General features: G+C 39.0%; 1 protein-coding gene across 3 annotated transcripts in view; it reads left to right on the forward strand.

The window, feature by feature from the left end:
* The window catches only part of LOC102203236 (leucine-rich repeat transmembrane neuronal protein 4), a 59,644-nt gene that overhangs the window by 41,672 nt on the left and 3,555 nt on the right, over nt 1-14,417 (forward strand). The window lies entirely within an intron of this gene.

Consider the following 14,417-nt stretch of genomic DNA (forward strand, 5'->3'; position numbering starts at 1 on the left):
AATAAATCCAGATTTCAGAAGAGCTGTAGAGAAACCTTACTCAAATGACACCCACATTCCAGATGTGCCAGTTCGTGTTGTTTACTATCTTGCATGATACATGCAGTATGCCAACAAAAAGAAATATTGAAAAAGGAGAGAAAAGATGGTTCAGGGGGGTTGAAGTTATGTGAAGAAGCTTGCCTGATCATTTTATGAAACCTTTATTCTTATAAAAAGAGACAGCAAACAAACAGAAACCTGTTTAGAAACAAACTGTCTTGTTTATATGTGGAATAAAAGCAACTCTGTTACAGAGGATTGATCATTTTGAAATCCGAAACAGATAATAGTCAGCCCAACGGCCGGCTAAGATGAGATGCAGGTTTCAGAGGTCACACTTCTGTCTTGCTCTGCACTTACAGATTTATTTTTATTTATTTATTTTTTATTTTTCAAACTCTTCAGTCTTCACCCTTAAGTGACAGCAGTGCTCCCTCTGGAGCCACAAAGGGCTTTCGAAAGTTTTTATTTCCACATAATGCAGTAGTGCTTTCAAAGACCTGTAACCAGACTTTGATGTGTAAAATCAGCGGCTATCTCCTCCAAGCTTACGGTACTTTCATCTGCCGTACAGAAATAGAAGAGTTAAATAAAACAAACTACAAACACCATGCGTCACTAGAGCCATAAAGACTGATGCTCATCACAGGGAGCGCTATATATTATGTTATTTTATCTCTACCGCAGTCAACAATCACATGTTTATCAGGTGAAGACAGTTTAATGAGAGTGCAGTTATCGCTGCTGTGTGCAGCTGCATGCATGGACAGCATTTGTAATATCCCGGGCTTTTAGGGGAGTGGCATGAGCAGCACCAGAGACACGGCATTAAAACAAAAACCAATCTTTGGGATCATTGCCGTGGAAAAGACAGTTTGAGACTTCTGAAAGTGAGGCAGAACAGTCCGTTTGTTTGACAGGAAGAAGAAAGACGCTGTAATGCGATTCCATGCAACAGCTATTCTATCACAGAGCTGGCCTCGTGCCTCTTTGCTTCACTTGTATCCTTTAGCAATTTTCACTTCTCATCGACGCAGATGAATCTCTGCTGGGCCTTCAACCCGATCGTCATAGTGCAGATTGTTCCTCTGTGGAAATATCACAGGAGGCCAACAGCTGGCTGTAGTTCATTTTTTGTCACTTCACTTTTTCAGCCACATCATTATTGAACAAGTCTGTTCAAGTTCAGAGGAGATTTCAGACTGTAGCACTTAAACAGATGGCAGTCCTCTAGGCCTTTTCTGCTGAAACAAAAGACTGACAGAGATAAACCTAAATGTAATATCTTTTTCCTGCAGTTTTCTTTTTGCAATCAGTTGTTTCCCTCTGCACAAGTTGGTTCTCCAGCCAAGAATGAGGCGTATTTAGAGCAGTGGAAATCTGTGTGTTTTTGTGTGTCTCCTTCGGTGTATCCTTCCTTAAAGATTTGATATTAGTGTGAAACTTAAGCGGATATTCACACAATGACCCAGCACATAAACTATCATGTGTGGCATACAGAGACCCGCATGCAATGGCACATAATCTTCCACAGCATTAAGAGTTAGACATACAGCCTATCCTGTAGAGTTATCACCATGGAAACTGGACAGAAGTGAAAAGCCTATACTACGGTGGATGGAGCAATGGCATGACAACATCCTAGGCCCTACTCTGTGACATACACAATATGGAAAAGCTTTATCTGCCAGCCTCTAAGAAATGCAAATCACTGGCCATCTTTCCACTTTAGCATCCTTTATTTTACTTCAACCTCAGCACTACAGAGTCTATGCAGATTAACCTGAGCTCTCAGAAGGGGTCAGTCAGGTATTTAAAAAGGGTGAGAGCGGTAAGAGTAATAAAAATTCATAAAAGATTCTTCAGAAATCCTGTTAAGCTCTATATATCAAAAGCTAATGATTATTACCTTGTTCAGACTTTGAGCTCTCATGGTTGAATGCTTCAAGAAAGTCAGCTTTCAAAGTATATGCTTAAATCGCCGCAGCAACATTTTCTTGGTAACCACTGACTAACAAAAAAATCCATGTCTTATCAAACCAGCTGTCTATTTTGTGCTACTGCACTGGCTGCCCAAAATCTAGGAGCTTCTTTTCCTCTGCCTTTCTGTACTTTCGAAAAAATATATATACTAAAGCCACTACAGGGATTTAGATTGGCAATGGATGAAATGACTGTGGAGGCCCATTGTTTTGGTTACAGCCCTCAACTTGACTTTGCCACCTTTGGTAGTGTATGTGTGCAGCAAACATTTTGTCAAACATCCAAATAACAGTTTAGGCTCTAAGTGAAGCTAAAGCATTTTGACAGCGTGCCACCAGTAATATAGTGGAATGTGCATAATTTAGAAACCTATGAGTAATAACGCTATGTTTACAAGAGCCTCCGTCACAGAGGCCTAGACACAGGTAGGAGACAGCCAGGCAAGCATCTGTTGCTAGGGAAAAATGAGCATTCCTCACCTGGTTGCGACTAGTTAATGGAAGTTAGCTGTGCAATCAATTGCTAAAGCAGGCCTAAAGACTGGTCAGTGACATCTCTCCACCCATCCACCCCGCTAATACCAGTCGCTGGTGAAAAACGATTTCCACTTCTCGTTTGCGATGCACTTTTTCAAGTTTCAGTGTGGTTAGTTAGCAAGTTTTTGCAGAAAGGCCTTTGTCTTCCATGCAAAATTCAAGCATCCAGGGGAACTTGCTAGCGATCAAAGCAATCACAAGCAGGTGTTTGGTGCAGTACCCTTTTTGCTACTGATTGCACACACAGCCAGTAACCTCCGGGAGCCTGACTGGCGTTCTTCCGAGCTCCTTAGACCATGACCTGGATGCCTAAGAACCTACACAGACTGTTTTGAGAATACATATTTTTCTCTAGAGACTCGAGGTAGCAGCCATTGTGATTGAGGCCTTTTAAAGTGTGCCACCTGTAATATAGTAAAATGTGGATTATTTAGAAGACTAGCCTGTTGATGCTAGCTAACATAAATATACAATTTTATATAACATTTTAGCTAGCTAGAGGCATCTTGTTAAAATTTAGGACCTCGGTTTCATGTTGTGATAAGTTCGGCTGACAGTTTTTGCATGCAGTTAATAGCATTTCTTTCTTTTTTTGCTGTTTCCACTGACTCCTGGCCAGGAAATGTCATGTAATTGAATTTGGCAGCATGTTTCCTTGATTGACAGGTGTTCATGCCTCCTGCTTAGCCATGGTGGTTGCTAGCTGTATTCCTCACATATCCCACAATAATTTTCCAAATTCTGGCAATCTGAAAACCAGCCTGAAAAAGGATCCCTCTATCATATAGTGATTTCTGGCAAATATAAAATGTGCCTATGGTCATTTGTTTAAACAATCAGAATCTTCAAATGCAGAACTTCCAGCGTGCGGCTCATTTTCTAAATATAGTCCAGGAGAAAAATGTAACAGGAACAGTTTGCTCGAGACTAATTACTTGCCTTATGGTATTTGTCAGTATTTTCCATAATTAGCGGATAGCTTGTTAGCTCGTCTGCTTCATGCTGTTGTGTCTCCCTGACGATTCCAACATAAACTGGAAAGAACAGAGTACCATTGCAGAGGGAAAAAAGCCACCAGGAGGATTATAGAAGGGATGATTTTTTTGCTTTTAGTTAGTCTGATGTAGGCCCCAAACCAAGGCTGAGTTTAGGTCTATACCGATCCCTCTTTTAATCCTTAACCCCAACCCCTATCTTCTCTGTATGCGTTTAACTCTAATCCCCAAATTAACCTCAAGCCCAAACCTTCACTTATCCTTTTTACAGAAGTTACGGCTGAGCTCTGTGGCTTGTTACTAAATGCAGTTGCTTAATTGGACTATCGGTATAAGATGTGAGCAAATTACCATATCTCTTATGTCCTGCAGTTCTTGCATATCAGCAGATTCCCATGGAGTTAAGATGTTTTAAATAAGTGGAAGGCAGGACTTAACTGTACACACTGTATCTGTGCAATCTTTCAATCAAACAAAATTTGGCCCAGCTTCTCTGCAGCAGCCATCCGCACAGTCAGTGAGCATTCAGTCTGAACCAAGGTGACTGTAATATTGCCATTGAATACACTAGTCTTTTATATGTTTCTTTAACTTACTAAATTATCTGTGCTTTGCAGCATTAGCTCTGCTTTTCACCCGGCCAAGGCAAGGCTGATAAACTATAGATCCATCAGACAATGAAATAGCTCGGCCGTGCAGCACTGAATCATCTTTCTTTAAGAATTACTGACTGTATGCATTTCCTGACAAACTTCTTTTTCTTTTGTTGATATGGAGCTTTTTCTAATTTTAGTTACCTCCCTTGCTTGTTTTGTTATTTCTCCAAGATATATCTTATATATGAAAATGGACTTTCTTTAGAAAACTGCCATCACGCTTTAAGCGGATATTTGCAAATGTTATTTTTTGATACAGAGTAACATTAGCAGTGTCCACCATGCACTCTTGATTGCACTAACTGATGGAAAAGCAGCTCCTATAAATCAGGGGTTCTGTTTTCACCCAGTCTGGACATGACCACAGAGTCCTGATGCTTTACTTTGTTAACCAGCTATGCTGCTACAGTAGGTGCTAAATTCCTCTGTCTGCACTTTGATGTCGGGAAGAACTTATAGAGATTTATGACAAAAACATATGAAAGTAGACCAAATCAATCAAATTTCCACCATCAAGACCAACTTCCCCATGCATCCATTCTCCAGAAAAAAAGAAAAAAAAATTATTGAAAGTAATCATAGATGTTTTATGTTCATTTTAACTGATGAGAAAGCCTATTGCATTTGCTTTAATTATCACTAGACTGCATTAAAATTTTAGAGACCTGTCTCGCTGAATTAAGTCCAAAGCAATTAAAAGAAATTTGTATATATACCCCAGCAAATCCAACGTGGTCTCTATTTTTTCAATTTAAATAATACCAGCTCTGACTTGTGGCAATTATACATACAAAAAAAAAAAAACAGCAGTTGGAGTTTCTTGTTGCAAATGATATCCATTAGAGGGTCTGGCATGCTAACAAGAAGGTTTACTTTAGGCCTTTGTTCAAATGGCGAGAAAACCCTCTGCTGTGATTTTTCTTTCCCTCTCACAGCAGTGTATAGCCTTTAATACATGTTACAGGATAAAAGCAGAGTTTATCCTTACTGCATGTGTGATATCAGCTACATAAATTAAATACGAATCTTTAGCAATATCTTATTACACTATATGATGCATCACAGTTTCAAGTAAAGAGGTGTGACCTTAGAAGTGAAATGATTATTTTTTTTATTATTATCATTTTAGAACTGGGTTTTTTTAATGGCTGTTTTGACAAGCAGCATCAGTACATACTGAATGTGTGTGCTTTGAAAGAGTGTGTGCGTGTGTGTGTGTGTGTGTGTGTGTGTGTGTGTGTGTGTGTGTGTGTGTGTGTGTGTGCGTGTGTGTGTGGATGTGGATGTGTGTGAATGTGCACTTAGGAAAGTGTGTGGGAGTGTAAAGAGAGAGAAAAACAGTCAACGGGGGAGAATGAACCAAACAGTGTAGCACACATCCCTGCTTAGTGCATGCCTCTCGATGAATATGGATTCATCTATGCATCTACATTTTCTTGGCTTCCATATTCAGGTTACTTATATCTACATATATCAGAAAAGACTACGGAGTGACTCATAAATTGTCCCTCCAGTAAATAACAGTAAATCTCAGCAGGCATTGCCAACATTGATGAGCAGAAAATGGGATGAGCAGCATTAGGAGGAGATAAATCCCCACATCTGAAGGATTATGGTTATTTTGACAAATGCAAAATGCTTTTCAAATAGAAATGTAATTACATGGTCAATATTAAAGTCAGCAGAAGATGATCTTTCTGGAATTCTAGCACACGCAGTATCAAATTGTAAAACTATTAGTTGCCTCTCAGATGGAGGTCAACGTCTGGTCTCCTTATTGCTACTAAACCCCTATATGGAGGATGCTAACCGCCTGCTATCTTGTTCAATATATGTTGCATGATTTATGAAATGAAACGTTCTCCAAGGACAATTTAGCTTCTGTCTCTTGTATGCACATTTCTGACCTTCATAACAATGCATTTCCTCTGCTGTACCGTATGTCCCGCTTAATTAAGCTTACTGACTACTTGTTATCAGCTTCATGTCGGCAATGCTCATCCTGAAATTATTTTTCAGTTCATCAACAATCAGGGAAGGGGGGTCTTATGGCCATTAGGATGCCATTCAGCAGCCTTGGGTGTGCAGCCTAATAGACAGCAATGATAATAGAGGCTTGTCTGTGCTCTCTCACCGCAGCGTTGACCACTGAGTGAATTATCCAGCTGACAGAGAGCAGCAGCACAGCTCGGGCGGCGGATGTTGTTAATATGCCAATGAGAGCTCATGCCTCCCGTGCCAGTCTGAGGCATGCTGGCATGGTGCAGCTGCCTATCACGCAAATGGGAATTATTTAGCTGCAGCTTGACCTACATTCAGAGCAGTGCAAAAGGGGGACCACCTATGCGAATGTTTTCATTAGCATCACAAAGCTAATCGCTCAGGAATTAGAATTAATTGCTGTGTACTGTTCAGATCACTGGCCTCTTTAGCATCTGCTGCAAAGTGTTTTCGAGTGGGTCAGCGGAGCGCTCTACTGGAGAACTGTGACATTTGTAATGCAGCACCAAAATCACGAGAAAGTCTGAAGTTACACTGAAAGGTTATGATGCTAGGAGGCTGCTTAGAGTCAGGACAATGCTTTGAGAAATTGAAGCTCCTGGCTACAGCTAGCTTAGATGAGCATGAAGACTTGTATAAGGGGGAAGTCTTTAAAGCCCACTGTTATAGCTGGTTTCGTCCATACAAAAATCAAATGTTACACACTGTTTCCAGTCTTGGGATTAACTTTAATCAGATATTTAGTAGACAAAAATCATGTTAAATGCATGTTAAATTCAAATGTTACTGCAGTTGGTCTGATGCCTAACATTTTAGCAACATGGAGAAAGCTATTGTTAGCTACTGGGGAACAAAGCAGTACCTCTTCTGCTTAGGCAATTAAACCTTTTGTTTCTGGGAGACTTTTTACCAAGCACCAATTCCTCAGTGAAAATTCTGTTTAGGCCTCAGTTACACCAGCCTAGAGCCTGGTTGACGTCCCCCTGGAACCATGATTGCCACAGTCACCCATAGTTTGCATGACTTTGTCTTGACTGCAAGCATTTGCTAATTAACCATGGAGCAGTAGTAAAACTTAAAAGTGCAACAAAAATCAAAAAAGGAAAATATTTTCTTCCAAAGTAAAACTCTTACTGCTGAAACCAACAGGCTTTTCAGTTTCACTAATCCTCTGAATCTTCTTAAATAGTTTTTTTTTTTTGCATTTACTAGTTTGAATTTTTTTACTAGCTATTATTATTCTTATTATCATTATTATTATTTTTACTATCTTGTGGCACTTGTTCGCTTCACGCCTGTATTAAAAGCCCAGACATGTATGTTAATTTTGTTTTGTTCATTTTTCCTGTTTTCACTTCCTCGAGGCATTGTAAAACCTACACAGGATTTTGTGTTTTTATTTTCTCATTTGAGCACATTGAGTTGATTATAATGAAATGCGCTATATAGATAAAGTTTTCATTACCATTATCAATTTATTATATTTATTTTCATCATATCACGAAAGTAGTCAGAGGGCAAAAATAACCAAAGAAATTAATATTAGATAAATATATTTATTCTTCTCTGCAAGACACATATTCATTCCACGAGACAAAATAAGCAGTTACAGGCATTATTGGCCTCACTGTTTAAGCACATACAAGTACATAACAATAGACATGTAATGGCAACAATGTACGTGTAACGCAAGTTCAGTGTTCATTCTGAGAGCAATTACTACACAAAACTTATATAATTAGTAAGAAGACAATTCACAGACACATGCAAATGTACTGATAATGTTTGAGATCAGCTGCTATACATAATACATTTAATTTGTAACTAGAGTGCCAAAAATATTCTAAAAGCATTTTAGATTTTGACAATTCTGGTACTCTAGATTAAACTGACCATGTAGGAGGAGTTGTGGAACAGACATACACACACTCTGATTATCATAGTAATATTATTATTATCATTGTATATTTTGCTGTCCAACATATAGTAGATTTGACCTTAAACACTATGGATTATAGCAAGGAACAGACAGTCTTCTATCTGAATTGAAGCAGGAAAGAAAAAAGGGCTTTTTTAAATCAACTACATTCATAATACTGTATTTCCAAGAACCATATTCCTGATGTTTCTTTGAAAACTGTAGCTATTCCAAATATTGTGGCATCTGTGTAATCCACTCTACATTTCATTAGCCAGACAGTGCTAACTGTACAAAAGCACTAGATGTCACAGAGACAACTTAATACCACACACAGAGCAGTCTTGGGAGAAAACGGCCCAGGTAGTGAATAATTTTTCATATTGCTTGAGGTGAGGATTTTAGTACTCATGTTTTGCACACACAGACTGTGGAAAAACCACACCCTGTAGTCATTTATTTTCCCCAACTTTCCGTTTAGGTAATTTCTCCGTGTTTTGTTACTTTGTCGTTTAGGTTTTTTGTCGTCTCCGTCTCATCCAAAATTTCATTTTCTCTCTTATCTGAAGTGTTAACCACTGCTCTTTTTTGTGTTATCAACACTCAATACCCAGTACACAACGCCACACAACTAAACAGAAAGAAAAGAAAAGAACCTAAGAAAAAAAGGCATTATTGTTTATTCTAATAGCTGTCACCACTTCAAGCCCAGAGCAATTCCCACAACAGTTGAGAAGATAATTTCTTAACACTTTAAACTCTAGAGGTTTTCAGTGATAAACAATGAATCATAGCTGAGAGGAAGATGTGGGGGGAAAAAATTGAAAATAAATATGGGATGTAATAACCCGAGGTATAAATGTACCTCCGTACAATATAAACAGCAAAAAGTACCTGAATTAAAGGTGTAGTTGAGGTAACGGCCTCTGCGGAGGACACTTGTCGTGTTCGCTTCTCCTGAAATTCACTTCAGGGTAAATAGGTCAAGCTGCAGTTTAAACAGTTAACATAAAGTGAAGACAAGATCAGGCTGATGCCAGATGTCCGCTCTATTACCTTGGCCGGTAGCCAGTGACTCACTGAATAACAGCGTACACTTGTCAGGAGGAAACAGAGCTATTCTTAGATGGCTATTGTAATCAAGAGATTTGAATTCATTTTATATTTTTCTGCTTTTGTAGCGCACAGCTAGATTGGAAGGGACTTTAGGACCCATTAAAGTTAGGAAAGGTGACGATCATTCCTCAGGCGAAATCCAGCTATATGCAGCTCTGTTGGCAAATATCCAAGCAGAGGTAGCCAATGACTCACCTCTCTAAGAGCTCCAACTGTAACAGCCAGCGTTTCCCCAATATTCCTGATTAAACCTGAATGCTAAGTCAGCTTAGATCTCCAAAAAGGGTTTTACTCTTTTCCTCTGTGTAAAGACATGAAACTGATCCTGTTTTAGATCAGCGCTTCGGCAATGCAGATATTAAAGATCGCCAGTGAAGAGCAGGGAGAGGGTTCTGTGCTCTGAGGAAATGGAGCTCGATGTTCCGCTGACCTCAGAAATGTTCTGTTTAAACACAAAACAGCATTTATCCCAATCTTAATGACCGCCAGCTGCAGCAGCTTCATCAGACCTATGAAGGGAGATGACATTAAGTTAAGTGACTTTGTTTTGACATTTTGTATTTTAGTTATTATTGGACGCTATTATCCACAGAAGCTGACAGTGGGTGAAAGAAAAGCTGTTGTCTTTAACAAAAACAGCGGAAGAGAAAAAAAATCAGCTGGTTAATTTAAAGTGGCGTTAGACAACTTCCCCCGCACTGCTCCCCCACGCGCCACTGTCATAAAGTGACTGAAAACAGAGGCAGGTTTTTTTGTTTTTTCCTTTGATGTAGTAGAAGCTATATCAACTGAATATCAAGTCTTCTAGCTTCCTCTATTGAATGAATGGCTGTATGAGATTCACATTTTCAGGTTTTGCCACTTTCCCTCTCTGTCTTATTTGCCTTCCTTTTTTCGTTGCATGTTAAATTCAAATGTTACTGCAGTTGGTCTGATGCCTAACATTTTAGCAACATGGAGAAAGCTATTGTTAGCTACTGGGGAACAAAGCAGTACCTCTTCTGCTTAGGCAATTAAACCTTCTTGTTTCTGGAGACTTTTTACCAAGCACCAATTCCTCAGTGAAAATTCTGTTTAGGCCTCAGTTACACCAGCCTAGAGCCTGGTTGACGTCCCCCTGGAACCATGATTGCCACAGTCACCCATAGTTTGCATGACTTTGTCTTGACTGCAAGCATTTGCTAATTAACCATGGAGCAGTAGTAAAACTTAAAAGTGCAACAAAAATCAAAAAAGGAAAATATTTTCTTCCAAAGTAAAACTCTTACTGCTGAAACCAACAGGCTTTTCAGTTTCACTATAGTTTTGTAAGCAGGTAAGTATTTGCAGACAGGCTTTTTTTCTTTTAGTGTTGCATGGTATAACTCTTTGGGACTACAGTAAGCAACTTAATGCAACCGCTTGCCAATCAGTTGGGGAATACATATTTCATCAGCTGATGAAGGTTTCACTGCACCACTGTGGCTTTAACAGCTGATTTCACAGTGCCTGCCAGTAGCCTCCAACAACCACTCACAGTCAGGGAAAACTAACATTTTCCTAGCAAATGGTGGTTTCTGAAGCAGTTGCCAAATGGTCTCCAGGCTTGTGTGACTGAAGCCTTCTGTAGCCTGTTAAAACCCAGATTGCATTAGGCTGTAGCCATTCACTCTGCAGTCAACATTTATTTCATAACGACAAGTTAAAGCCAAACTGCCCATTTAGACGCCAGTACATTGTACACAGATAGTGACCTTTGAGTTAGAGGACAGCTGTTTGCGTGGCTCATAGCATGGTTAGTCATTTCACCTGTTTTGTTCAGACTGAAATATCTCAGGAGCATTTCCTGATTTCTTTCTGGTTTTGAACAGTCTGTACGATACTGGAGAGTTTGTCATGATATGTGGTATAGACATTAATTTTCCCAAAATACAGATTGGAAAATCTTTGTTGACCGCTCTAAACTTTAATTGCACCATTAGGTCAGATTACCAGTTTGCCATTTCGTTGCTTTATGGCCAGATACATGTAATAGTACTCCAATAACCTCTGTGTTTACTGCCAAGTAATACATGTTAACTAACATGATAAACTAAACAGATAAACAGTGAGTTTTAATCCTGCAAAAGCCCAGAGAGGGTAATCAAATACATATATGCCGAGCAGGTGTGTAGCATTAGTGTAGCATTTTTTCATTTTAGCTCACAACCATGAGCACAAATGATTAGATATTTTTCACTTTGATCACTAACAATGGTTAGTGATAAGCTTTCAGTGTCACAGATTTTATTCAAAGTGGACATCCTGCATTGAATTTCTCTTGCTTCACCGCTGCCTGAGAGAATATATGCCTTAATGTTTTGCATTGTTTTAACACATGGCGCTTTATGGGCTCGTGCAGCCGCTTAGTCTTGTTGAAGAGTTCATATGAGAGGGTGCCAAAATATAGGGTAGAGTGAAAGATATTCAGTAAAAATCATTAGGGTGATTCATACTGTAAGTGCAAAATCCAAGCCTCCACTACTTGACGTGTCACATCTCACTACTTCACTCACTGTTTCAGTGAAAACTATTCTCAATGATGAGTGTTTAACAGTTACAAACGGTTCTGCTGAGCTTAACTGTGCAGTGTCTGTAGAACGCCCACTATAAGGATTCATAGATGAACTGTATAGCATGTTAATGTGTGGCTTTATTTCTACTTTTTACAAGACAAAAGCTGTAGCTATTCCTGATGGTCATTGAAAAAATACTGTGGAGGGTTTTAATAGAAAAAAATGGAGCCCGTGAAATGGAAATCATAGCCGGATTTCTTGGCATTTCATCCCACGAATAGAAACTTAGTGAGTGCTCTTTATATAAGCTATAGTAGGTGACAGTGTGAGTGAAGTGCTGGAAAAGGCTGCAAATGATTAAAGTGTTTGAGGAGGTGGCAATAAATAACAGGGGAAAGGTTCAAATGCAGCGTGGTTGTTTTGAAATTGTTGTGGGTTTGTTGTAATGTATGTGTTTATTGTAATATGCCTATGTGTTGGGTGGCATATAATTACCTATGTCTATGGTTTTCACTGAGGCATCTCCACACTTGCTGTACCACGCTGGACCCTCTGGTCAAACAGAAAAATGAATCTGACTTTGGCACCATTTGAATAATCAGTACATTTTATATCCAGCCCACAAAGATGCAACTTTAAAACGCTGTATAAAGATTGACTTGCAAACACATACCAAAAATTAGACTGTAGACAGTGAATAAATAATTCTATCTGTATGACAAAAGAGGAGTCTCTCTCAATGCTTAGGTTTGCATTTTTCTTTTAACTATTTGCATTTCCCATTGAATGTCACAAATCCTTCACAAGCCTCAAACTGTTTTAGAGGTCATAAGAAGCTTTTGGGGTGGCTGTGGCATCTCGAAGGAGATAGAGCGGGCCCTCCGCTAATTGAACGATCCCGAGGTCCTCAGTGTGTATGTCGAAGTGTCATTGGGCAAGATACTCAGCAGCCCTCAGAGTCTCATAGGTGTCTGTGAGAGAGCAGTGCATGAATGTGCGTGGAAATGGCTGAGTGTGGCTTGTAGTGTAAAGCACCACGTAGTGAGAAAGACTGAAGAAGCACTGTGTAAATGGTGCCCATTTACCAATTCTCTTTCAGGTCTTTTTGTGATATCTGAACTACTGATGCTGTTAACAATGATGAGACCTATATGATTATAGCACTATTCCTTTCTAAAGGTGTATTTATTTTGTAATTACAGATCTGTACAGGTCCCTGGTGGATAGGCGCAAAGGCCAAGAAAGCCTTTTATAGTCTCTGCAACTGCAGCTCAGTTTGTTTTATGGTACCTTTGGATTTCATGTGGAATTAACTGGTGAAGTTAAACATAGGAGGCAAGAAAGTGTTGTAGAGGCAAAGGTTGTGGGTGCTCTGCCAATTACTTCTGCAAAGAAGGAAAGGGCTATTGGTTTGACCAGCTAACCAGGAAAAATTTATATCCACTTCACTGCTTACGTGTTTGACTTTTACTATTGTAATAATTGGAGAAACAAGTTCACGGTGTAGCCTTTCTCCTTTGGCAGTCTGTACCGAGAACTCACAGATCCGGTTCCCCCGCATTTACCTCATTTTGCATTCAGAGCATTGTTGTTCATGAATTTTTTATCGAGTCCTCTATGTAGTGTGCAAAGTTCAGCTGTTGAATTAGACAATGGAGTGTTTTCAACTAATCTTCCCATTAGAGTGGAGAACAAACCGAGTCGTATCGTTTCCGAAAAGGAAAACATAACCTTTAGAAAGCCGTTATTTGAAATTTAAGGTTCTGAATGGTGACGGCACTATGAATCTTGACCCAACGAGATAAAGAGGAACCTATCTGAAAGCCATTTCTGCATCAAATCAGCTTTCAGCAAATCCTTTTGTGATCCAATAAAATAATCCAAGACAGCATATTTTACAATAGATGTACTGCCCACAACTAAGATTACAGCGAATTGGGATTTTTCTCACAAGGACTTTGAATATATTCTCCATTCTTTATCCTACACATGAGGAAAGATTACATTGTAATGATGATAATGTGATTTTATTCCTGAGGATATTGTGAAAGTCAATGAAAAAAAAATGGTGTTATGTATGTTTACATGACTCTAGGTTTAGAGGAAGTATTAAAGCTGAAAAGTTGTTCTGCACGTGTTCTTTCTGTTGTTATGTGAATGTTTTTGTAGACTGTACAATCACATACAGTGGGGGAAATAATTATTGATTATTATAAATATATACTGAATTATAATAGCACCAAACAGTTGTCACCTTCTTAAGAAACTTCTTGCTGATGGTGTTGTGCAGGTCTATAATCTATAATCCTTGACAGCTCTTTGGTTTTACCCATAATGGTGGAGCTGTTGGTGACGCTGTGTACAGCCATGCTGTATATAAATGATGTAAATATAATGAGTTGAGATCAAGAGTATCTGTAATTTATTGATTGATTGTAATTGAAGTGTCATATGAGCCAATCTGTCAGAGAGTTTTGGTTGGATTGTTGGGAATCAAATACTTATTTCACTCATTGACGCTTCCTGTTAAATCCAGAATTGAATTCAAAATTCTGCTCCTCACATACAAGGTCTTAAATAATCAGGCCCCATCTTATCTTAATGACCTTGTAGTACCATATCACCCTATTAGAGCA

This window comes from Pundamilia nyererei, unplaced genomic scaffold (assembly GCF_000239375.1).
Source record: "Pundamilia nyererei isolate P.nyererei 1_Seehausen unplaced genomic scaffold, PunNye1.0 scaffold00033, whole genome shotgun sequence".
NCBI classification, from domain to species: Eukaryota; Metazoa; Chordata; class Actinopteri; order Cichliformes; family Cichlidae; genus Pundamilia; species Pundamilia nyererei.